Source organism: Talpa europaea, assembly GCF_964194135.1.
Source record: "Talpa europaea genome assembly, chromosome: X".
Lineage (NCBI taxonomy): Eukaryota > Metazoa > Chordata > Mammalia > Eulipotyphla > Talpidae > Talpa > Talpa europaea.
In genome coordinates this window covers 43,777,617-43,805,475 of record NC_140081.1, presented here as the reverse complement: position 1 = coordinate 43,805,475, position 27,859 = coordinate 43,777,617, and positions in this window count along the sequence as shown.

Genomic DNA, 27,859 nt, shown 5'->3' with positions numbered 1-27,859 from the left:
TCCACTGGAGGCCAGATGAGCTTTAAGGATGCTAGCCCCTTGGTTCTGGGGAAAAGAGAGAAGTCAGGAGAAGGCTGATCCCACTGTGGGGGTAAGATACCCTAATCAAGAGGCCTGCAGCAATGCCGAAAGAAAATTAGACTGAGAATCACTTAGTTATACAATGTGGTCTTTCACAAGTCATAACCCTCACTGTAATACAATTTTTTTTCCTTTTAAAAAATGAGAATAATAATCTCTGATATATTTATTTCACATGAAATGATTAAAATAAATTTTGCACATACATGCTTTAAAAGCTTTATTGCTCTATTTACACATGTGTTATTACTGTGACAGAGAACTTAATCTACATACCCAGCTCTGGAATTTGGAGCTAGTAGAGCTTAAGAAGAATTTGTTAAACCAAGATCAAATGCTTCCTGAGAAAACAGTGAGGGCAACTTTATAAATTTTGATGGACAACAAAAATAATCCAATTTAGGCAAGAAGGCAACAATTGTTCCAGGACAATAGAATGCTCACACTGAAGAAGTAAAAAAATAATGCAAAGATACATGAACCCAATTTTATAAAGTTGGGCTACTCATTTTGTGAAAGATATTTCAGGGTATAACAAAGAATACTGCTTTGGCTGTAAGAAGCTTCTTTTGACAAGTTTCTATGAAAACTTTGGTGTATTTTGTAGGCCTCAAAAAAAATTGTAGTCTCGTAAAGATGGTTTTTCCCAAGGTTAGTCTTGACAACTGAAGTCCGTTTGGGGAGACATCCTTCTAAAGAACAGTTGAACAGATTGTTTTGCAGAATAAGCCTCAGAGCTTGAAAACAGAATGCAATATCCATATCAATAGGCTCTGAGAATAGTGAAAGAACAAAGCATATAAAACAGCTTATGTCAAGGGCCCATGAGTGCAGGAACCAGTTCAGAAAGGTTTCGAGGAATTAAGAGAAAATTATGCCATAGACCAGAGTCCACTGAAGGTAGACTAGAAGCAGGAATTTTATGCTTAAACACCTAGAAACTGGGTCATACACAAGTTAGTAACCATTAATTCCTTCCTCTTATTTTCTTTCCTTTCTCCATTGCCCCAATATCACAGTTCTGTGATTTGACCTTCAGCTTTGTATTCCCCAAAGACCTTGTTTCCAGAAGGTCCCTGTGAGGAAAGCACTGCTGAGGGGTTCCTATTTACTTTGGACCATGTTGTGCAACCATCCCAGGCTGGGTAGTTTCATTTTCATTTCTTGTGGATGAAAAGAAAATTGGAGGCTTCAGTGGATTTTGCAGTCCTTTAATGCCTAGACAGGGGATCATATAAACAGGCAGGCGGACAGAGCATGAAAGAGCCCAACACTGAGACAGGCAGAACAGCAACTCCCCTGCCTAGCCAGCCTTTACACCATTGAATGGTCATAGCCACACATCCAATATATTGTTGCAATTGCAGTGTCCATCTGTTGTTTGCTAGATGTCTGAATGGTGGAAAACAACATTTTAGAAGGCAAAAAATAGCCTGTTTTAAATCATTTTCCTTACAGACCAGTAACCTTAACAGTTTCTGCCTTGCTCCAGCTTAAGTCTCAGCTACCTGCCACAAACCTTTTGTATTTCTCATCTCTGGCAGAGCTGATTTCTGATGCCTACATTTCTGCACTCCGTTTTTTAATGCTGTTTTTGTCTTGATCCTCATTGTCTACCTCACTGACTCATGTCCAGATTCTCCCTTTCTAACTCATCCCAGAATGACACATAGATAATGTGTCATGTACTAGCAAACTAAAAAAAAAAATGTGGCTTCTTGGTACACCATATTGGGATAGATTATAGGGCTCTATTTGGGTTCAGTGAGGGAAAATATATCATCAGAATATGGATTACAGGGCCTCCTCTGGTGGTGCAGTGGTTGAGCACTGGGCTGCAAAGCTGCCCGCAGCCTCTCCAGTGCTGATTGGATCCCCGGCTGCCGGTGAGGGTCCCACATGGTGTGACAGACCTCTCCTGCCGTGCCTGCTACTCCCCTCAGCAGTGTATTTCATTAGTCTACCTGTTCTGTTCCCTGCGCTGGCTCTGGTGAATTCTCTCACCCTCCTGCACTTCTGACTGTACCCAGTGCTTGTATAAATAAATCAATAAATCTTAAAAAAAAGAGTATGGATTATGTAAGAATATGCAGTATGAATTTTATATCATAACAGTATGGGGCAATGGGATATTGTAAATGACAGTATGTGGTCTGTATCTTTGTTGACTGACTTGCACTCCTTTGGATAAATGGTTTGGATGTGCTTGGCTTTATTGAATTTTAGATCAAGCCCAACCCTCACCCTTACCCTTATTTGTTCCACTCCCTTTGGAACAGGCTTTAAGATTCTTCAATACTGAATACATTCTCAGGAGTCCATGGCAAAGTTAGTCCCAGGAACTTGGGCTTCTATCTAGGAGGTAGATGTTAGGAGAACATGGAGGAAGTGCAGATTGAAGAGGATAAGAAAACTAAAACTACTAAGTATTTTCTGGTTTGTATCTGTCAAGTTCAGAGCCAGGATGACTGATAAGATAAAGGAAATACAAATTTGCTGCCTTATGCAAACTCTCAGTCAATCTGCCTAAACTTAAATACCTATTATGTATTCCTGGAATACTTTCTTTTACTTGCTAGGTATTCTAGAGGGAAGTAACCTCCTGAAATATAAAGAATGTATACATTTTTTTCCACAATAAGGTCTAACAACTTCTCTCTTCAATTTTCAAACAAGCAATCACATTCTCTAGGAAAATTTATTCTTACCAAGAGCTTAGAAAGTAATGCATGTTTCTCATTTTTCTGGTAACACTAAATGCCCCTCCCCACCAAGAGGCAGAATAGCAACTCCACTGCCTGGCCTTCCACACAAAAGCTCCCCCACCAAGAGGTCTATCCATAATTCCATAAGTTAAGCATTATATTCACCCATGAATAATAGAACACCCCAATTTTATTAGAGATTTTATTTTTCTTCTAACATCATGAGATGTCTAGACACAGATGATTACTTGATGCCCTGAGAATTCTAAGCTTTATTTGGTCTTCCACTCAGCCTGTACTGACAACTTTTAGTGTATAGTGGTGCTTAGTGAGGAAGTAAAAGCTGAAATTGACCCTGAGTTTGGAGGTAAATGAGGTAAATATCTTTTTCACAATGGCAATATATGATTTGGCTATTGTTAACAACATCTTCTCAAGACAACACCATGGCTATTCTATTTCATGTATCATATTTACTAGATAATAAGAAAGGCAGAGAGTGAAAGAGATAAGATGCATCATTGTGACTTGAGCCTTTATAGAACCTGATTAAGAGAAGTCTACTTATATCTCATTGATCTGAATTCTGTCACAAGCCTACCTACTTCTAATTACATGAAAGAATGGGAATATATATGTTTTCTATTTTTTTAATTTTTGTGAAGTAACATTAGTTTAAAATATTATATACTTTTTCAGGTGTACTGCATTATAATTTAACATCTCTGTATACTATATTATGTTCATCATAAGTCTCCAACCACAAATACAGAATTGATCTCTATTACCTAATAAACCCACCCTCCTTCACCTTTACATATGGTAGCTACCATTTTGTTCTTATATTCTAAGAGGTTTTCTTTTTGTTTGCTTGTTTATTTGTTCATTTGTTTTGTTTCTGTATCTTCCATGTATGAGTAAAATCATATGGTATCAGACTTCCCTGATTTTCACTTATTATGTATGTCCATTCATGTTGTCACAAACTCAAAATTTCTTTTTTTTTATACCTGAGTAGTATTTCATTTTGTGTGAATACCATATTTCTTTTTCTTTTTTTTTAAAGATTTATTTATTTATGCATACAAGAGCTGGGTACAAGCCAGAGATGCGGGGGAGGTTAGAGGATTCACCAGAGACAGAGCAGGGAACAGAACAGGCAGACTGAGTGAAATACACTGCTGAGGGGAGCAGCGGGAAAGACAGGAGAGGTCTGTTTCACCATGTGGGTTGCTCGCTGGCTAGCCGGGGATTGAACTTGCACTGTAGAGGCTGCAGATTGCTTCATAGTGTGGTGCTTAACCCCTTGCGCCACCAGGGAGGCCCCTTCTTTTCTTTGTTTTTTCTTTAATTTTTATTATATTTTATTTTATATAATTTTTACATCATTTTTCATTTTTGCACAATGTATGCATTTTCATTTTGGTTATATTCCCCACACAATTTCCACCCCCCTTATTTTGGCTCTAATCCCTCCTCTCCCCCTTGCCCCGTAGTGTGTCTAAAGATTTATTTATGCATACAAGAACTGGGGTACAGGCCAGAGGTGTGGTGGGTGAGAGGACTCACCAAAGACAGAGTGGGGCACAGAACAGGCAGATTGAGTGAAATATACTGCTGAGGGAAGCAGCGGGTGAGCCAGGAGAAGGCTGCTGTGCAATGGGGGTAGCTCCCTGGGCTCAAACTTATGCTGCAGTGGCTGTGGACAGCCTCACAGGTTGTGTCTTAACCCCTTGCACCATCAGGGAGGCCCCTACCATATTTCTTTATCCATTTATCCCTTGATGGGCACTGTAAGTTTTTGCTTTGTGGATACTGTGACATTTTAAAAAAACATCTTATAGATGTAATAGCCTATTTCGTACTGAAACCAACTTAACTTTAAGCACAATTCAAAACTCTAACTTTTTACTCCCCCTCCCAATTTTATGTTCTTGATGCCACGATTTATTTATTTTTTTAAAGATTTATTTATTTATTTATACAAGCACTGGGTAAAGTCAGAAGCACGGGAGGGTGAGAGAATTCACCAGAGCCAGAGCGGGGAACAGAACAGGCAGAACTATGAAACATGCTGCTGAGGGGAGCAGCGGGTGTGGCAGGAGAGGTCTGCACGCCATGTGGACCCTTTCCAGTGGCCGGGGATCAAACCGGCACTGCAGAGGCTGCAGGCAGCTTTGCAGCCCAGCATTCAACCACTCTGCCACCAGGGGAGGCCCGGTCATAATTTATTATTTTTGTATTGTTTATTGATTGACAAAGAATTGAAGTTACAGATACTTTTAATATTTCTGTTTTTATTCTTTTTTTTCGAGATTTATTTTATTTATGCATACAGTAGCTGGACGTGTAGGCCAGAGGTAAGGGGGGAGGGTGAGAGGATTCACCAGAGACAGTGTGGGGAACAGAACAGGCAGATCTACTGAAATACATTGCTGAGGTGAACAGTGGACGAGACAGGATAGGTATGCTGTGCAATGTGTGTCAGCTCCCTGGTCTGGGTTCAAAATCTTGCTACAGTGGATGCCAATAGCTTGATAGTGCTGAGACTTAACCCTGTGCACCAATAGGGGGGCTCTCTGTTTTTAATCTTTATACAGGAATTAAGTGTTTAACACCCCACCATATTGTAACCAGTGGCTGAAGCCAAGGACTGTTACAGGTGGTGCCCCCTGGAGGGGGGTACTGGTGAGAATGGATAGCCCTAGGGAAAATGCAAACAAAGTATTTGTGGGGGTGGAGACAAAAAGAAATATGAAGGATTTCAGAAGAAGCCCCTAGGACTTAGTGTTCACGACTCAGTGTTCACAATTCAGTGCTAGGGATTTTAGGGTTTTTGGATCATCAGGGATTCCTGGGTTAACGATTTCAGCTCCCACCATATTGATCTTCCAGAAGGCTGTTGTGGGCCTCTGAAGAACATGGAGAGATGTCCAGCAGCCAACTTCAGAGAGGAAAAGTTTGGAGGCTTTACAAGTAGCCAAGTGACTGAAACTGTTTCTGTTTTTGCTGCTGTTACAGCCTGGCAGGGGAGGTGAAGAACCGGACCAGTGGCCCTTGCTGAGCTGCGTGGTGTTGCCATTTGTCTGGTGGTTGGGCTCCTGCAGCCACTGTTTTGAGTGTCGCTTGTCTGATGCTGCACTGGGGCATCTCGGCAGTTCCGGGAGCATCTCCTGTTGTGTCTTTTGCTCTCTTTGTTGGATCCCAGCCTATAATCTGGCCACCAAGTGCTCCAGGTCAGCAAAAGCAGGAAGATGCCATCTTGGGAGTGTTTGTGTTTAAGATTTTAAAACACTGGGCACTGCTTTGGGTGAGGTAAATGGCCATTTTTGGCCTCAGTAACTCTTTCTTTTTCCCTGGTTAGTTACATAAATCCCATTATTGTTCTTGAGCCTGAGTAGTCTTGCAATTGTTGTTGAGGTTCAGGAACCCATATGGTGACCATTAAAGTATTTGGGCAGTGTCCTTGGCCAGTTTTAGTGCCCCTTGCTGCGCTGTATCAATATTACAATATTGAAATATTCTATACTTACCTTGCAAGTGTATTTTACTCTTTTGTAAATTTTCATCTTATTAACATCCTTTCATTTCAACTCAAAGAATTTCTTATAAGGTTTATTTAGTGGTGATGAACTCTCCTAACTTTTGTTTTTCTTGAAGTCTATTTTTAATTCATTTATGACGAAAAACTTGCTGAAGTATTCTTGATCAATAACATTTATTTAACTCTCTCCTGGCATGCAAGATTACTGCTAAGAAATTTGCTCAAAACATTTGGGGAATTCTTTTGTAAGTGACAAGCATAATTTTTTTGTTGTTGATTTTAAGATAATCTTTGTTTCCTTTGATGGTCTTATAGTTTTACTACAAATGTATATTGGAGAAGATATCTTTGTGTTTAATTTATTTGGGGACTCATGAGTCTCCAAAATCTCATGAACTTTGATTTCCAATTCTTTTCTCTGATTTGGGAAGCTCACAGACATTTTTTTTTTTAATAGGGTTTTCTGCTATGTGTTCTCTATCATCTCCTGGAATTTCAATAACATATAGGTTGTTTTTCTTAATAATGCCTCATATGTTTCCTAGGACTTTTTCTTTCTTAAAATTCACTTTTCTTGGGCCTCCCCTGGTGGCGCAGGCAGTTGAGTGCTGCAGTGTGAAGCTGTCTGCAGCCTCTGCAGCACAGATTTGATACCCGGCCGCCAGCTAGGGTCCCACATGGCACTGCAGACCACTTCTGTTGCGCCCGCTGCTCCCCTCAGCAGTGTATTTCTTCGTCAGTCTGCCTGTTCTGTTCCCCGCTCTGTCTCTGGTGAATCCTCCCACCCTCCCGCGCATCTGGCCTATACCCGGGTTCTTGTATTAAAAAAAATAAATAAATCTTTTTAAAAAATCACTTTTCTTTTTGCTACTTGGTCTGAATAGTTTCAAATTATCTGTATTTGATTTCAGTAATTTTTCTTTTCTGCTTGATCCAGTCTGATATTGATGTTCTCTTTTGAGTTCTTCAATTCAATAATAATTTCTTCAGCTCCAAAATTTTTGTTTGGTTCTTTTTTGCTTTTAATCTCTTTGCTGAACTTCAGATTTTGTTCTTGTATTGTTTTCCTAAATTCATTAAATTATTTTACATTTGTTTTATAGGAAAATGTTTTATTTTCTTATAGTTCTCTGAGGATCTTTATGACACTATCTTGAATTATTTGTCAGAAAATGCAGATACCTTCATTTCTTTTGAAACAGTTGCTAAATGTTTATTGCATTCTTTGTGTGATTTCATATTTCCCTGATTCATCTTTGATCTTTGCAGTCTCATGTAGATGTCTTTATTGGAGGAAGTTCTCACATCTTCTAGACTGACATGACCTGGGTAAGCAAAGAAATTTACCTATGTATAGTGGCATACTGAACCATACCATGACTCCAGGCCTATTGGTGCAGGTTACCAAGCATATTGTAGCTCTCTGCTCAAAAAGCCTATTATTTCATTGGTTGCATAACATTGACAACTCTGTCATCTTTGGTGAGTCCTGCAAGGATGCTGCATTGACTGCAAAAGATCTGGGAGACCTCAATACCTCCAGGTTCTACACTAGAAGCCAAGACAGCTAGCAGTGTTGGCCAGATTGCAGTGTAAATACAAGGCTATTGGTGCCAGATGCATGTGTCTGTGTAGTGGGAGGAGTCAGCTCCAAACACACAATGGCCAAGGCCAATATCAGGGTTTGGAATCAACTGTGGGCACACTAGCATTTGTGGTAGTCCTGATTGTCAGCATATTGTCCCGTGCCATAAGATGGAAGTTGGGCTAGCAGCATGGAGGTATACAACTGTAGGGCTTAGTCGTGAGCCCACACATTGAAGTGATGGTAGGTGGTGGTGTCAAGTTTCAGGGAACTTGGCAAGCATCATGCAAATATGTACTGAAGAGGCTGGTGCTGTTTGTTAGTTTCTAATCTGGGCTCTGTTGCATAGTAGTGGGGAGAGACAAAGCAAGAGTGCCTCACACATCTGTCATCTATTTTTAATAGCCTATATATGAAAACTAAGTGTCTAAAACAGATGAGTGGATCAAGAAGGTGTGGTATATACAAACAATGGAACATTACTCAACAATCAAAAAAGACACACCCATGCCATTTGCAACAATATGAATGGAGCTGGAAGCGATTATGCTAAACAAAATAAGTCAGAAGGAGAAAGATAGTGAATGGTGTCACTTATATGCAGAATATAGAAAAACAAACAAAGGGTCAGGCAAATGCAAACTATAAAACCAACCCTTTAAAGCTGATCATAGAACTGCAGCTATCAGTTCAGGAGACAGAGGCAGAAGGGTAAGACTGAGGATGGGGAGGGGAGGGGGGGGAAGGAGAACACAACAAGCTATGGTGCAAGACTATGGTAGCTTCAGTGGTAGAAGTGCTAAGGTAACTAAACCTGAGGGAGAAAATCCTATAATGTCAAAACAATAGCAAGGATGTAAAACAATGGTAGATTAATATTTATTTTTTAAATATATGCAAAAAAAACCCTATGGAATAAAAACCACATTGGCAAAATCTTCAGTGTACCTGCAGTCGTTGTGATGTGCTAGTTTGTTCGGTGGCAAAAGTAGGCTATTAGAAACCTGGTCATTCTCACTTTGTGCCTGCTAATCTATCCTCTTGTTCTTGTTCCTAACTGTACCTCAACATCATTTTTTTTCTGTTTTATTTTTTTAATTTTTATTTTATTTTGTATATTTTTACATGATTTTTTTTTTATTTTTGTACAATGTATGTGTCTTCATCTTGGTTATAGTCCCTGTGAAATTCCCACCATCATTCACCCATGTACCATCACCATAGTCCCTTGTGCTCTTCCCACCCCTGTTTTGATCCCTCTCTCTTCCCCTCTCCTGCAGAATGTGTCTGGTTTATAGCTGCTTGTAGATTTTGAATTTTGCTTTATTGTAGTAACTTTTTTTCCCTGATTCCTTCTTTGGATCCTCTAAATTCTTCCATAAGTGAAACCATCCAATATTTTTCTTTTTTCTTTCTGGCTGATTTAACTGAGCATAATCCCTTCCATCTCCATCCAAATTGCTGTAAATGGCATGAGTTTATCTTTTTTGATTCTTAACTGGTCTCTGCTTAGTGCTGTGCCCCCCAAAGTTGGGGAAGGTCTTTACTGACCCCCTCATTCCTTTCCCACCTCTTTCAACCCAGGAAGTTCCCCCTTGTTATTGATTAGTGCCATCCTGGAGGATGAGATGATATATGTAAAATACAGGTGTTCTCACTACTTTGTGCAGTTATTCTAAGAATTTTTTTCTTTCTTGTTATGAATTTTCTTAATTAGACCCCAGAGCTTTCCCAAAACCATTTAATTAGTGGGTAGTTGGCTAATTGCTTATCTCTGCTAGGGGACATACTACTCTCTCTTACTCTGCCATCTTTACAATACTACAAAGCAATATATTTCAATATATTTCAGGTATATATAGATATATATATGCACATATATATATACACATACATATATAAAATATATTCCTAATTTTCCCTTTTATTTCTTTGTTTCTTGTTCTTTTCAGTTTTTTTTCCTTTATTTTCATCCCTTCCATTGTTGTTGAGGCTTTCTAATTTTTTTCCCACATATTTTACATGTTGAAACATTTTAATTTTTTAAGATTTATTTGTTTATGAATATAAGACCTGGGGTATAGGCCAGAGGTGTGGGGATGAAAGGCCTAGCCAGACACAGATTAGAGAACAGAATAGGTAGATTGACTGAAATACACTGTTGATGGGAGCAGCAGGCGAGAAAGGAGAGGGCTGTTGCACCATGTGGGCAGCTTCCTGGGTGGGGATTGAACTTGTGCTACAGAGGCTGCAGATAGATCACAGGTCACATCTTAACCCCTTGTGCCGCAAGGGAGGCACTGTTGAAACGTTTTAAAATCACGGCTTCTTTAAAGTATTTGTCAGATAATTCTATTACCTCTCTCCCTCTCTCTCTCTCTCCCTCTCTCTCTCCCTCTCTCTCTCCCTCTCTCTCTCTCTCTCTCTCTCTCTCTCTCTCTCTCTCTCTCTCTATATATATATATATATATATATATATATATATATATATATACCAACTATTGATTGACTCTGTTTGTTTTGCTTGGAATTTTCCTGTGGTGAGAATTTTTTTTCATTATTGAAACATGGACATTTCCAATAATGTTACCAGACACTAAATGTTATTAAAAACTTATATAGATTCTGTTGCAAGTGTTTTTTTAACACGTCTTCAGCACAAAGAATAAACATGAACCTTATTCTTCTCAGTGGAGGTAGAAGTTCAGGTTCCTTATGCAGCATTTGTTGGCAGAAGGTGGCATTCCGTATAAGGATGATGTAGTATATTCTCTTTCTTCTGACACATTGGTAGAGAAAGACTATAACTTAGTGGTGGTGAAAGTTCTGACCTTTGCCAGTTCAACTCTGACATTAATGCAGTCAAAAGGAGGAGGGGCACCTTACTACTGTGAAGTTGTAGGGAAGTTTAGGTTCCTGAATTGTCATCACTAACATATCTTGAGTGGGAAATAAGTTACTGGCCAACTGGTTAAATGTTTAATCTTCCTACCTGATATTTTCTGATACCACTACAGTGGAGATTGGGGGTTTCTCATTGCAGTCTAATGGGTGGAAGTTCAGGTTTCACACTCAGTCCACATTTAACTCATGAATTTGTACTGTGTAGAAAATGGATCTTGGAGAATTAAAGTGTATTGCCATAAAATTTGTTATGTGTTGCCTTCAATAGCAGCATTGTACCAGATGCAGATTTATTGCTTGACCAAATTAACACATCAACTGTTGCCAAACATATAGGTAATTACAAGCCAATGCACTTTTATCCATACTTGCTATTAAAGTCAACCAGAAGTATTTTTCTTTCACTTATCAAGGACAAATACACCTTCTCTTTTAATTTTTTTCTTTTTTTTTAACCTCAGGTGTATGTAAACTTTATGTCTATTTAGGGTTTTTTTCCCCACTTTTTGATTGTTTTTTGTTTGTTTGTTTGTTTTTGTTGAGTTGTATTAGCTTGTTATATATTTTGGAAATTAACTCCTTGTCAGATGTGTGATGCAGAAATATCCTTTCCACTGAGTAAATTGCCTTTTGTTTTGTGGTTGTTTCTAATATATAAAAGCTTTCTTAGTGTGATATAATCTTGTATATTTATATTTGTTATTATAACCCTTGCCCTGCCCTAGAGTTAACTCCATAAATACATCTCTGAAGTTGATGCCCAGGAGTGTATTGCCTATGTTTCCTTTTATGTATATTATGACTTCTGGTCTTTAACTGATTTTTTAAAAGGTTTATTTATTCATGCATATAAGAACATGCATATAAGTACAGGCCAGATGCGTAGGAGGGTGAGGGAATCCACCAGAGACAGAGTGAAGGACAGAATAGGCAAACTGACTGAAATACACTGCTGAGGGGAGCAACGGGTGAGACAGTAGAGGTGTGCCGCACCATGTGGGATTCTCACCTGCCTGTCTGGATTGAACCCACGCTACAGAGGCTGCGGACAGCTTCACGACGCTGCACTCAACAGCCGGCGCCACCAAGGGAGGCCCTCTTTGATTTTTAATTAATTTTTGAATATGTAATTAAATAATGTTTGAGTTTAATGTGGGTTTTGTGTGTGTGTGTTTGTTTGTTTGCTTTTATATGTGGCTGTCCAGGATTTGCAACAACATTCATTCATAAGACTTTCCTTTTTGAATTTGCGGTGTTGGTACACTTGTAATATTAACTAACCGAATATGTGTTAGTTTCTTTCTGGGTACTTTTTATTTTAAGATTTATTTATTCATGTATACAAGAACCTGGGTACAGGCCAGATGTGTGGGAGGGTGAGAGGACTCACCAGAGACAGAGTGGGGAACGGTACAGGCAGACTGACCGAAATACGCTGCTGAGGGGAGGAGCTGGCAAGACAGGAGAGGTCTGCCATGCCATGTGGTTATCTCACCAGTGGGCTGTGCTCAAACATGAGCTGCACAGGCTGCGGACAGCTTCACAATGCTGCGCTCAACAGCCTGCGCCACCAGGGAGACCGCTCTTTCTGGGTTCTTAACTTAATTTTATTTATTTCTTATTTTATATATTTTACATAATTTTTCATTTTTGCACAGTGTATGCATTTTCATCTTGGTTATAGTCCCCATACAATTCCCGCCCCCTTTATTTTGATCATAATCCGTCCTACCCCCCCACACCCCTGTAGTGTATCTCTGGTTTATAGTTGCTTGTTGATTTTGATTTTTACTTTATTTACTATAATTAGTCTTTTTCCCAGTCCCTTATTTAGGTTTTCTAAATTCCTGCTGTGAGTGAGACCATCTGGTATTTTCTTTTTCTTTCTGGCTCATTTTGCTGAGCATGATCCCTTCCAGCTCCATCCATGTTGCTGCAAATGGCATGAGTTTATCTTTTTTGATTTCTGAGTAATATTCCATTGTGTATATGCACCACATCTTCTTCATCCAGTCTTCTATTTTAGGGCATTTGGGTTGTTTCCTTATCTCAGCTATTGTAAATAGTGCTGCTATAAACATAGGGGCACAGGTACCCTTTTGAATTAATGATTCTGTGTCCTTTGGGTAAATACCTAGGAGTAGAACTGCTGGATCATATGGAACCTCCATATTTAGCAGTTTGAGGAATCTCCACACAGTTTTCCATAGTAGTTGGACCAATTTGCACTCCCACCAGCAGTGCAGGGGAGTTCCTTTTTCTCCACATCCTCGCCAACATTAGCTGTTGCTAGTTTTTTTTTTTTAATACGTGCCATACTCACTAGTGTAAGATGGTATCTCATTGTAGTTTGATTTGCATTTCCATGATTACAAGTGATGCTGAACATTTTTTCATATTCCTGTTGGCCATTTGCATTTCCTCTTTGGAGAAGTTACTTTTTAGCTCTTCTGCCCATTTTTTGACTGGATTATTTACTTTGTTTTGTTGAGAATCATCAGCTCTTTGTAGATTTTTGTGATCAGTCCTTTATCATTAGTGTTGTGTGCAAAAAATTTCTCCCAGTGGGTGGGGTGTCTCTTTTGGTTACTGTCTCTTTTGCTGTACAGAAGATCTTTAATTTGATGTAGTCCCAGCTGTTAATCTTTGCTATCACTGATTTGGGTGATGAGTCTTTAAAAATGTTACTGAAGTATATGTCATGTAGTGTTTCACCTACATTTTCTTTTATATATTTTAGGATTTCATGTCTTATGTCTAGTCCTTTAATCCATTTGAGTTGGTTTTTGTGCATGGTGTGAGGTAGTAGTCAAGCTTCGTTCTTTTGCATGTAGTGACCCAGTTTTCGCAGCATCATTTATTGAGCAAACTTTCTTTGTTCCAATGCATATTCTTTGCTCCTTTGTCAAAGATTAGTTGACTGTAAATCTGTCGTTTTATTTCTGGATTTTCAATTTGATTCCATAGATCCTTGTGTCTGTTCTTGTTCTCATACTATGCAGTTTTGATTAGTATGACTTTGTATTATAGTTTGAAATTTGGGATTGTGATGCCTCCATTCCCCCCCCCCTTTTTTTTTCAGGAGAGCTTTGTCTATTCGGGGATTTTGGTAGCTCAATATGGATTTCAACTCTTTTTTTTTTTTTTAAGAATGCCATTGAAATTTTTATTGGGCTAGCATTGAATCTGTAAATTTTTTTCAGTAGGATGGCCATATTGATAATGTTAATTCTTCCAATTCATAGGCAAGGGATGTCTTTCCATTTCTTTGTGTCTTCTTCTATCTCTTTTAACAGTGTTTTATATTTTTCTTTGTACAGGTCCTTTACCTGTTTTGTTAGGTTTATTCCCAAGTATTTGATTTTTTGTTCAATAATAAAAGGGATTCTTTATTGATTTCTTCTTCTTCAGATTTATTGTTTGTATATAGCAAGACTATTGATTTTTGTGTGTTGATTTTGTATCATGTAACTTTACTAAACAATTGATTAGTTTTATCAGTTTTTCTGTGGAGTTTTTGTGGTTCTCTATCTATATTACCATATAATCTGCAAATAGTGATAGTTTGACTTATTCCTTCCCAATTTGGATTCCACATATGTCTTTCTCTTGTCTTATTGCTCTGACTAGGACTTCCAGTATTGTATTGAAAAACAGTGGTGTGAGTGGACATCCTTGTCTTATTCCAGACATTAATGGAATTGCTTTCAACATTTTACCATTGAGAGTGATATTGGCTGTAGGCTTGTCATATATGACCTTTGATGTGGGGGTATGTTCCTTGTATCACGAGAATTTCAAGGGCCTTTGCATAAATGGTGTTGTACTTTGTTGAAAGCTTTCTCAGCATCTATTGATATTATATGGTTTTTATATATCTTTTTGTTGATGTGTTGGATTACATTGATTGATGTTCAGATGTTGAGCCATCCTTGTGTCCCTGCAATAAATCCTACTTGTTCATGGTGAATTATCTTATGGATACATTATTGGATTCTGATAGCTAAAATTTTATTGAGGATTTTTGCATCATTGTTCATTAGAGAGATTGGCCTGTAGTTTTCTTTTTTTGTGTTGTCCTTTTTTGGTTTTGGTATTAATGTAATGTTGACTTATAGAACGTGTTTAGTATATGCCTTCCTTCTCAATTTTTTGAAAGAGTTTATGAAGGATAGGCATTAATTCATTTGTGAATGTTTGGTAGAATTCATTGGTAAATCCATCTGGTCCTGGACTTTTGTTTTTGGGGATGGTTTTGATTGCTATTTCAGTTTCACTGCTTGTAATTGATCTGTTTAGGTGTTCTGTTTCTTCTTTATCTAGATTTGGGTAATTGTAGTTACAAGAATTTGTTCATCTCTTCTAGATTGTTGAGCTTGTTTGCATATAACTTCATATTAGTTTCTGCTTATTCTTTTGATTTCTGCTGTGTCTGTTGCGATTTCCCCTCTTTCATCTGTGATGTTATTTATTTTTGCTTTCAACCATTTTTCCTTGTGAGCCTGGCTATGGGTTGTCTATTTTATTTATTTAAAAAAAAAACACATTTGGGTTTTGTTGATCTTTTGGATTTTTAATATTTTTTTAGTTTCTATTTCATTTATTTCTGCTTGACTTTTATTATTTCCTTTCTTCTACTGGTTTTAGTTTTTTTTTTTTTTTTCCTAGTTCTATGAGATTTGAGATTAGGTTGTTTCTTTGAGTTCTTTCTGTTTTTTTGATGTGAGATTTGAGATTATGTTGTTTCTTTGAGTTCTTTCTGTTTTTTTGATGTGAGCCTGTGTTGTATATATATTTCCTTTTATTATTGCTTTTTCTGCATCCCATACATTTAGGAAATAGGTGTCCTCCTTTTCATTCAACTCAAAGTAGTTTTTTAATTTATTCTTTGTTCTCCTCATTAATCAAGTGTTCTCCCCATAGTGTGGGTTTCAATCTCCATGAGGTAGGAGAGTTCCTTGCCTTCTTTAGATGATTTATTTCTAGTTTGATGCCTTCATGGTCAGAGAAAATGGTTGGTATGATTTCAGTCTTGGTGTATCTGTTGATGTTTTTCTTGTGTCCTAGTATGTGTTTGATCTTGGGGATTGGTCCATTTGGGCCTGAGAAAAATGTGTACTCAGATTTTTTGGGGTTTAGTGTTCTATAGAAATCTGTTAACCCCATGAAGCCTAGATCATTATTTAGAGCTTTAATGTCCTTACTTATTTTTTGTCTCAATGATCTATTCATTGTTGGTAGTGGTGTGTTGAATTCTCCTACTACATATGTGTTTTCTCTGATGTCTGTTTTCAGAGATCATAATAGTTGTCTGATATATTTTGGTGCTCCTTCATTGGGTGAGTATATGTTAATGAGTATTAATTCTTCTTGAACTATTGTCCCCTTGCTCATAATATAGTGACCGTGTGGGTTTCTTTTTACCTTTTTGAGTTTGAAATCTGTTTTATCTGATATATGTATAGCTATTTCTGCCTTCTTTTTTGGCTCATTTGCTTGTAGGATTGTTTTATCTTTTGTAGTTAAATGAGTATCCTGGAGGTAGCCAAAGGTTGGGTTTTGTTTCTTAATCCAGCCTGCGACTCTGTGTCTTTTTATTGAAGAGTTTAGTCCATTTACATTTAGAGTTAATATTTATGTTAACATCTATATTTGCCATTTCGTTTGCCTTTTCTCTGGTTCTATTTATTATTTTTTATTTTTTATATTTTTATGTTTTTCTTGTTTCATTCTTTTTCTCCCTCTTATGGTTCTGGCTTTAGAACTCCTTGTAGTATTTTTTGGAGTGGGGTTTTTTTGTAATGAAATTCAAGAGTTTCTGTTTGTCTGGGAAGGTCCTTGTACTTTCTTCATAGAGGACAAAAAGCTTTGTGGTATAGAGTATTCTTAGTTGGCATTTGTTGTCTTGGAGTCTATTGACTATGTCCTTTCACTAGCTCCTTGCCCATAGTGTTTCTTTGGAGAAGTGTAATGTCAGCCTGATAGGTTTTCCTATGTATATTGTCTGTTTCTTCCCTCTTGTCATATTCATTATTTTTTTCCTTGTCTTGGATTCTTGGGAGCTTTTTTATTAGGTATCTTGCTAAATTTCTCCTTTCATCATGGAATTTTGGTGTTATTCTTGCTTCTTGTATGTCTATTTTGAGCTCCTTCTTCGTGTTTGGGAAGTTCTCTTCAATTATTTCCTTGAATATTTTCTCTGTTCCTATGTCTCTCTCCTCTGCTTCTGGGATTCCTCTAACTCTTATATTTCCTTTCCTCAAGGAGTCAGATAGTTCCCTAAGTCTTTCTTCATTCTTTTTCTTTCGTACTTCTCTTTCCTTTTTGGTTTTGGTTCTTTTTATTTCTTTGTTTTCGAGAGTACTTATTTGTTCATCCATTTCATCTATTCTGCTTTTACTGCTTTAACCAGATTTCTTTACCTCCTCCATTAACCCTTTGATCTCCTGCATTTCTTTCACTTCCCTCTTTACGGACTCAATTTCATTCTTCTGATCTTTGATTATTTTCCCTTATCATTGCTTTCCTTTATGACTTCTGTCAGTTTTTTAATCATGACAATTTTGAATTCTCTTTCTTGATGGCTCAGAAGTTCTTCCAAGTCATTGTTGTTGGAATCTGGTAGGTGATTTTCTTTTTGTGGTGTTTCTTTTCCCTGAGGACTTGCTAGGTTGTTTGTAGTTTTTCTACTACCTGCTGCTTGTTTTCTAATTTTTCCTATGTGTTGGGACACTGTGTTGCTGGTACTGACCAGCATCTTTTTGGTGTGCTTTTCCTGGAATGTCAGAAACTGGTGGTCCAATTGAGTCAAATACTGTTATGCTAGAAGTCCAGTAGGAGAGTGGGACTATGAATATGTTAATCGTTGCTGTCACAGAAAATCTCCTCCTTCTGTATTTGTTTAATTCCAAAGGTGTGTTTTGAGGTCTCACAGACAGCCCTGGAGGTGGGGTGGTTGGATTACCTTCTGGGTTCCAAAATGCTGGATCCCCCTATGGGCTCTGACTGGTGACCAGACTGGGCCTGGCTTGTGTGCCCTTCAGCTCACTTCTGCTTGTGGGGTCAGCCCTTTCCCAATTCCACACAGTCTCGGTGAGTTCTGGTGGCAAAGATTCTTATTCTAAAATGGACTGTATGAAGGGCGCTTCCCCTTGCCCACTTCTGTTCCAGTGGTAGCTGGAACCCCCTCTGGGCTCCGACTGGCTGCCAGATGGGGCCTGGCTTGTGGGACCTTTTCAGCTCACCCCTGGCTGTGGGGACAATGCTTCCCCAGTTCCAAGCAGTTTCAGTGGTGCAGGGTGCAAAGGCAAATATCCCTATTCCAAAAATGGGTTCTTAATTTTATTCCATTGGCCTGTATTTCTGGTTTTGTTCCATATAATTCTGTTTTTATTATACTCACTTTGAAGTGTAATTTGAAGTCAGAGAGCATGATGTCTCCAGTTCTCCTCTTCTCTTTCAGGATTGCTATGGCCAAATTTGATCTTATATGGCTCCATACAAATTTTAAAGCTTTTTCCTTATTTCCTTAAAAAAAAAGTCAGTGAGAATTAGATAGGAGTTTCACTAAATCTGCATTTCCATTTTAGCAATGTTTATTATTCCAATTCATGACTGTAGGGTATTTTCACATTTATTTGAATCTACTTTATAAGTGTCTTTTAGTTTTTAGAGAACAGGCCTTTATCGCCTTTGTTAAGTTTATACCCAAGTATCTTATCCTTTTTGCTGCAATTGTAAATGGGCCTTTTTAAAAAAATCTCTCTCTTTGCATTAAGAATCAAAAATAGGAATAAAAGGATTGTTCAACATCTGAAAATCAATGTAATTCAACACATAAACAGAAAGAAATGTAATATCATGGACTCCCTGGTGCCACAAGGGGTTAAGCACCACATTATGAAGCAATCCACAGCCTCTGCAATACTTATTCAATCCCCGGCCAGCCGTGGAGCAACCTACAGGGTGCAGCTGACCTATCTTGTCTCACCTGCTGCTCCCCTCAGCAGTGTATTTCAGTCACTCTGCCTGTTCTGTTCCACCACTATGTCTCTGGTGAGTCCTTTGGCCTGTACCCCATCTTTTGTATGCATAAATAAATAAATCTTTAAAAAAAGAAAAGTAAAATCATATGATCATATCAATAGATACTGAGAAAGTATTTGACAAAGTTGAACATATATTTATAATTAAGGCCCTTGAAATTCTTGGTATGGAAGGAACATACATTTATGTAATGAAAACCATCTATGACAAAGCCACAGCTAATATCATTCTCATTTATTTATTTATGCAAGAACTGGGGTACAGACCAGATGTGTGGGAGGGTGAGAGGATTCATGAGAGACAGAGCGGGGAGTAGAACATGCAGACTGATGAAATACACTGCTGAGGGGAGCAGCAGGCACTACAGGAGAGGTCTGCCATGACATGTGGGACCCTCGCCAGCTGGCGGGGATCAAATTGTTGCTGCTGAGGCTGCGGACAGCTTCACAGCACTGCACTCAGTGCTTGCGCAACCAAGGAGGCCCCAGCTAATCTCATTCTTTTTTTTTCTTTAAAGATATATTTATTTATGCATACAATCACTGGATACAGTCAGAAGTATGGGAGGGTGAGAGAATTCACCAGAGCCAGAGGGGAGAGCAGAACAGGTAGACTGATGAAGTACACCGCTGAGGGCAACAGAGGGGGGCAGGAGAGGTCTGTGCACCATGTGGGACTCTCGCCTGGTGTCCGGGAATTGAACCTGTGCTGCAGAGGCTGCGGGCAGCTTCCAGCCCAGCACTCAACCACTGCGCCTCTAGGGGAGGCCCTAATATCATTCTTAATGATGAAAAACTGAAAGCATATCTTTTAAGATCTGGAACAAGACAAGCACTCTCACCACTGTTTTTCAATATAATATGGAATGTCTCAGATATAGCTTTAGGCAAGAGAAAGACATAAAAGGAATAAAAATACAGAAAGAAGAAATAAAACTATCACTATTTGCAGATGATATGATAATATATAAAGATGACTCAAAATAATCACAGAAAATTCATTAAAACAATAAACCAGCTTAATAATGTAGCAGTTTAAAAAATTAACACAAAAAAGTCAGTTGCTTTCTTATATGCAAACAGTCTAAAGAAGAAGATATTGGGCCTTCCCGGTGGTGCAGCGGCTGAGCGCTGGGTTGCAAAGCTGCCCTCAACCTCTGCAGTGCCGGTTCGATCCCTGGCTGCTCCCCGGCCACCAGAGGAGGGTCCCACATGGCGCTCAGACCTCTCTTGCCACCCGCTGCTCCCATCAGCAGTATACGTCTGTCCTTCTGCCTGTTCTGTTCCCTGCTCTGGCTCTGGTGAATTCTCTCACCCTCCCGTGCTTCTGACTGTACCCAGTGCTTGTATAAATAAATAAAATAAATAAATGAAAATAAATCTTTAAAAAAAAAGAAGAAGATATCAAGAAAACCATTGTATTTCCAATCACACCAATAAAAACTAAGTCCTGGGAATTAACCTAACAAAGGAGGTGAAGGACCTGTTCAAGAAAAACTATAAAAAAATTGTTAAATCGAAGACACAAAGAAATGGAAAGATATTCCCTACACATGGATTGGTCATAATATCAAAAAAAAAAAAAAAAAAAAAAAAGGGGCCTCCCAGGTGGCGCAGCGGTTGAGCGCTGGGTTGCGAAGCTGCCCGCGGCCTCTGCGGCGCCGGTTCTATCCCCGGCTGCTCCCCTGCCACAGGAGGAGGGTCCCACATGGTGCGCAGACCTCTCCTGCCGCCCGCTGCTCCCCTCAGCAGTGTACTTCGGTCCTTCTGCCTGCTCTGCTCCCTGCTCTGGCTCTGGTGAATTCTCTCACCCTCCCGTGCTTCTGACTGTACCCAGTGCATGTATAAACAAAACAAACAAACAAACAAATAAATAAAACATGCCTCTATAAAAAAAAAAAAAAAGGCCCTGGGTAGCCAAAGCAATCCTGACAAAAAGAGGAAGGATGGAGGTATTACACTTCCAGATTTCAAACTATACTACAAATCAATAATAAATAGAACAGCATGGTACTAGAACTCACACACATACACACACACACACACACACACACCAATAGAATCAAATTGAAAACCCAGAAATAATGCCACACATATATGGTCCAGTAATCTATGACAAAGGAGCAAAGAATACACACTGGAACAAGGATAGTCTCTTCAATAAATTGTGCTATGAAAACTTGACTGCCACATGCAAAAGAATGAAACTAAACTACTATCTCACGCCGTATAAAAAAATCAACTCAAAATTGATGGAAGACTTGGATGTAGAACTGAAACAATGAAATATATAGAAGAAAACAGACAAAACTCTTCATTACATAAACCTCAGAAACATATTTGAGGATGAATGTCAAGAAGCAAGGAAAATAACGGAGAATATAAACAACTGAGACTACATCAAACTAAAAAGCTTCTGTGTAGCAAAAGAGAGAGTAACCAGCATTAAGAGACACCCTTTAGAATGGGAGAAGACATTTGTAAATCCTACAACAGATAGAGAACTGAAATCAATGACCTACAAAGAGCTTACACAAGTCAATAAAAAACAAAGCAAACAACCCCGTCAAAAAATGGGCAGAAGAGCTAAAAGGACACATCTCCAAAGAGGAAATGCAAATGGCCAAAGGCAGATGAAAAATGTTCAACATCACTTGTAATAAGGAAAATGAAAATCAAAACCACAATAAGATACCACCTGACACCAGTGAGAATGTCCCACGTGAAAAGAAAACAAACAAACAAACAAACAAACAAAAAACTGGCAATAACAAATGTTAGTGAGGATCTGAAGAAAAATAAAAGGAATCCTCTTACAGTTGGTGGGAATGCAAACCGGTCCAGCCATTATGGAAAGCTGTGTAGAGGGCCCTCAAATTTCTAAAAATGGATATGCCATATGATCCAGTGTTTCCACGCTTAGGAACCTACCCAAAGGACACAAAAACACTAAATCAAAAGGAAACCTGCACTTCTATGTTTATTTTAGCACTATTTACAATAGCCAAGATATTGGAAACAACCTACGTGTTCCAAAGCAGATAAATTAATCAAGAAGGTATTTATATATACACAAAATGGAATACTATTCAACAATCAAAAAAAGATAAACTCATGCCATTTGCAGGAATATGGATAGATCTCCAAATTTTTATGCCCAGTGAAATAAGTCAGAAGGAAAAAGAAAAATATCAGATGGTTTCACTTATAAGAGCAATATAAAGAAACCAAACAAATGTTCAAAAAAAAAAAAAAACAGACAAGACTTGTAGGCAAACTATAGATCTGAGGCCTATAGCAGGACAAGAAGAGAAAGAGGTGTCAAAACAGGGGAGAGAAGACCACTAGGGTCTATGTTGAAGCTTCACAGGTGATGTGGTGGTGGGAAATTTATGGGGACTACATCTGTGGGGAGAAATGAAATATTATACAAAAATGAACAGCAATGTAATAATATTAAAATGATAATTAAATGATATAAAATTTATATGATTTTTTTATGTTCCTCCAAATAATCTTTAATACAATACATCTTTTTCAAGTTTATTCATTTGAATTGTGACTTATTTTTATAGAAACATCATTTTTCTTTGTAAAAAATGTTTTTAAAAACAAACTACAGTTCATTGCAGTTGAATGGGTGAAGCAGTTCTGTAGTATTTGAGTTGTATTATATAGAAGTGAGAAAAACAGTTATGGGTGATACTGTTGTTAGAAATTAAGTTCTCATTAGGGGAAAGGAATAAACTCTATGAGACAATGGAAGACTAGGATAAAACCTATGGGAATTAATGGGAATAAGCACTATCTACGTAAACTTATGTTTTCTAAAATATATAAATGTATATGCATGCATGTGCCCCATGTATATGCATGTGTGTGCATCAATTAAAACAAAAGTATCATTCTGGTAGAAGAGGTTGGTAACCCAGAAGCTATACTCCATGTAGGACGAACAGGTAAATGAGAATTGGTGCATTTTCCCATTTTGCTGTGAACCTTATATTGCTCTAAAAATATAGTCTTAATTAAAAAAAGAAATACAATATATATTTATGTATTGATTTTAAATCCTGTCATTCAACTGTATTTATTATTTCTAGTAGGTTTTGGTTCAGTCTTCAGCATTTTTTTTATAAATATTTTTTTAAATATTTATTTTTTTATTTATACAAGAACCAGGGTACAGGCCAGATGTACAGGAGGGTTAGAGGATTCACCAGAGACAGAGTGGGGAACAGAACAGGCAGACTGACGAAATATACTGCTGAGGGGAGCAGCGGGCACCACAGGATAGGTGTGCCACAACATGTGGGACACTCCCCAGCAGGCCGGGATTGAACTGGCACTGCAGAGGTTGCAGACAGCTTCACAGTGCTGCACTCAACTGCCTGCACCACCAGGGGAGGCCCCAGTCTTAAGCATTTTTTATGTATGTTGTCATACCATCCACATATAGTGAAATTTTCACTTCTTTTCCAATATATATTATATTTATGTAATTTTATTACTTAATTGTTCTGGCTAGGACTTCCAAATATCTGTTGAACACTGGTGGTGAAAGTGGACATCCTTGTCTTGGTCCTGATTTTACAGGAAACACTTTACATTTTTCACCACTGAGTTTCCTGTGGATTTTTAAAATATAGACTTTGTTATGTTTTGGTGTATTGCTTTTATTAACAATTTTTTTAGGGTTTTGTCATAAATGGGTGCTGATTCTTGCCAAGTGGTTTTAGAGTGTCTATTTGTATGATCACTTAATTTTTACTTTTTTTAAAATTTATGTTTTGAATAACATTGATTGCCTGCATGTGGATTCCCCAGCACCCCATGTTCTCCAGATATTGTCTTGGCACCAAGAGTTCCTGCTGGTCAAGCTAAAACAGTCAGGCCTCTCACCAAGACAATGTCTTGGTTTGAGGGACATAGTGGAAAACCAGTATCTGCTGAAAACAGCAGCCAGACAATATGGCCAGATTAGCATAACCAGCTAGACCATCTTGACAGAAAGTTAAGTGCAAACAGGAACTAGAGATAGGATGTTTTGATTAGCAGCAACAATGAAGCCCACAGGCAACAGTCCCTATACACTCCTCCCCTAGCTTATGCCAAACTGTTATGCATCCCCAATACACATCCCCACCATGCACATTCTTCCACACATTCCCCCATGTGCTTGTCCATCTTCCCTAAACCTGATACTCAGTAAATGTGAGACTGGCCCAGGAAATAGGCACTGCATCTCCAGAAGTGTAAGCCCCGGTTGATCTTTCTCTCTCTACTTGGACTTGATGTGTCTTTCCCCCATCCTGTGCCGCTTCCAATGCTGCCACTCTGTGAGACAACCGTCTAGGGGGTAGTGAATTTGATCCTCTCTACCTCTTCTTTAATTTCAAGCAAGTTCTAGTCTCTGCTTAGGTTGTCTTAACATCTCACTCCACCTCCCAGATGCTCCTTTTAGCCATGTGTTGTGACCTATTAAACTTGAGTGTTCAGGTAGGAGAAGCTATGTCTGAATTTCCAGGCTCACCCTCTGTGACTAATTTGGCAAGGAGATAGTGTTGTGCCAATGTGTGGCATGTATAAGAGTGCCAACTTAGGGCCTGCTCTGGTGGCGCAGAGGTTGAGCATTGGGCTGCAAAGCTACCCGCAACCTCTGCAGTGCCTGTTCTATCCCCAGCCACTGGCGAGAGTCCTACATGGTGCACAGACCTCTCCTGCCATGCCCTCTGCTCCCCTCAGCTGTGTACTTCCGTCAGTCTGCCTGTTCTATTCCCTGCTCTGGCTCTGGTGAATTCTCTCACCCTCCTGTGCTTCTGACAGTACCCAGTGCTTGCATAAATAAATAAATAAATCTTAAAAATAAAAGAGTGCCAACTTATTGCCATGGGCACCAACAATGTCTGCACATCCCTTCCCCTGCCTCTGCTGTTGCTTCTGTAAGGCTGCGATATCTGCACACCATGTTTACTTTCCCAAGTGAATCATATCTCACAAGTCCTCTCTGCTATTGGGCTTTATATAGAGCCCAGCCTGGCTCATGCTCCTTTTCTTTGATATCTTCTGGACGGGAGAAAGGAGGGAATTTTTGGTGCCCACATGGACCGTGGAGTTCCCATTTTCCTGGGTCTGCACCTGCAGAGTTCCCATTGCTCCATGATGAGTCTTGCACACTCACATGTCAGCAGTTTCTCCAGGGAATTTTATAGCATCCAGGTGGTTTGGATGGCATAACCCCAGACTACCCCAGCACACTCTGCTGACTGGGGAATCTACTTACCCAGCCACATTCCTATTCACTTCCTCCTGCTCCTTCCCCAAACACTGTGAGAAAGTCCTGGGACCGGTTGTTTAGATCAATGGGACAGGTTGTTTAGATCTTCCATTGAATAAATATGATTTTATATATTATACCCAGTATGTTGTGATTTCCCTTTATTTATTTCCTCCTACTGACTTTTTATTTCATCTGTTATTCCTTTCATAGTTCCCTCAGATATAAAGTTAGTTTACTTCAGACTTTTCTCATTTATGATGTGGGCCCCTAATATCATCTTTGCTGCATTCAATAGGATCTAGTGTCACTTTTTAAAAAGGTGAAGTACATTGGTTTACATCCTTGTTAGTATTTTGACAGTATAGGATTTCCAACATCAGGTGTAGTCACCATTGCACTCTCACCACCAAAACACTGAGAGTCCTCCACCACAATCCACTATATGGTATTTCATCTTTTTATAATGTTGGTCTCTAGAGTTTTTTCTCATTTGATTTTTTCATTGACTCAGGAGTTATTTAGAAACATTATGTTTATCCTCCAAATATTTATGTTGTTGTTCTCTAGCTTAAAACCATTGTGGTCAGAAAAGATGCTTGATGTGATTTTAATATTCATGTATTGGTGGAGGCTTGGTTTGTGTCCCAACATATGATCTCTCCTTGGGAATGTACCACGTATACTTGGAAGATTCTGTTAATTTCTTTGGGAATGGAAATTTCTATATAGATCTATTTATTACATCTGTTTAATTACATCATTTAAGGTCATTATTTTGTTTGTTTACTATGTGGATGATCTATCTATTGATGTAAGTGGTACATTGAGATACCCTACTATTTTTTTGTTGTTTTTCTTGCTTTGGGTCTGTTAATAATTTGGGTGCACTGCTGAGGGGTTTGTAAATTTCTCTCTATATCTATATCTATATTTATATTTATATCTATCTATTATCTATTATATATATATATATATATAATATATCTCTCCAAAAGGGCAGGTTAATTATAAAAAGGGAGAGAAGAGGAAAGGACACTTGCACAGACACAAGCAGGCAGAAAGAGAGGCCCCTGAAGGAGGCAAGTTTGTCAAAAGAGAGGCCTGCATACTCATAGGTGGGCAGTCTTGAAAGGATAGCTTCCCCTACTGCTCTGCAAAGGAGAAGGTTGGCAAAAAGACACATCTGCATAGTCACAGGTGGGCAGAAGTGCTGCTGCCTGGGTGTGTAAATATTATGACAGTTATATATTTTTAAAGGTTTTATTTATTTTTTCATGGAAGAACTGGGGTACAGGCCAAGGGTGCAGAGGGTGAGATGATTCACCAGAGACAAAGTGGGGAGCAGAGTAGGCAGGTCTACTGAAATACACTGCTGAGGGGAGCAGCGGACAAGATAGGAGAGGTCTGCTGCACCATGTGGGTTAGCTCCCAGGCCGGGATTAAACTCCTGCTGCAGTGGCTGCCAATAGCTTGATAGTGTTGAGACTTAATCCTTTGCATCACCAGGGAGGCCCCTATCTTTTTTTTTTGTAAGTATGCATTTATTTAATAAATTGTTACAGGTGTTCTATTTCTTCTTTATCTAGCTTTGGGTGATTGTAGAGTTGTAGGAATTTGTCCATCTCCTCTAGATTGTTAAACTTGTTTCCATATAACTGTTCATAGTAGTTATTAATAATTCTTTTGATTTCTGCTGTGTCCGTTGTGATTTCTCCTCTTTCACTTATTATCCTATTTATTTGTGCTTTCTCCCTTTTTGCCCTTGTGAGCCTGGCAAGGGGTTTATCTATTTTATTTATTTTTTCGAAGAACCAGCTCTGCAAACTTGTGAAAATTATCTACATTAAAATGTCTGGAAGAAAAACAAATGGTTAGAGTGTGGAGAAAAAGGAAACACTGATACAGTGTATTAGGGAATCTAAACTATTTCGGTCTCTACGGAAAATGATGTAGAGATTCCTTAAAAAACTAAAAAAAATGGAAAGAAAACTAAAAAAAGGAAATGCTGTATTATCCATAAATAGCGTTTTGAGGTATTTAGCAAAAAAATATGAAAGCACTAATCCAAAAATATGCATGTCTTCGTTTATAGCAGCATTATTCATGAGAGCCAATACATAGAATAAACATAAGTACCCATTGATAGATGACTGCATAAAGTAATTATGGTATATGTGGTCAGTGGAATACTACTAAGCTATTAAAATAATGAGATAGTTCGGCCTCCTCTGGTGGTGCAGCAGTTGAGCGCTGGGCTGTGAGGCTGCCCGCAGCCTCTGCAGCGCCGCTTAGTTCCCTGGCCATGGGCGAGGGTCCCACAAAAATAAATAAATAAATAAATAAATAAATAAATAAATAAATAAATAAATAAATAAAAAGATATAAGAATGAGATGATTTATGAAACTTTCAATATATAAAATATTTTTGCAGATATCAACTTGTGTCATTTAATGATACAAATCCTGTCCTTTTCATTCCCTCTTTAATGTTTTGCTGATGTCCCATATTATTATTGTTATATTTCTGATTCTCTGTGGCTTTTTGTTTGTTCAAGGTTTTGTGTTATTTTGTCTTTTTCTTTTGATATAGAAGAATGTTTAGACTTTTAAATCAGGTCTGGTGATAATAAAATCCTCTTGCTTTAGTTTTTCTGGGAAAACCTTTATTTCTCCATCATATTTGAGAGGTGCTTTTGTGTGATACAGCTTTTTTT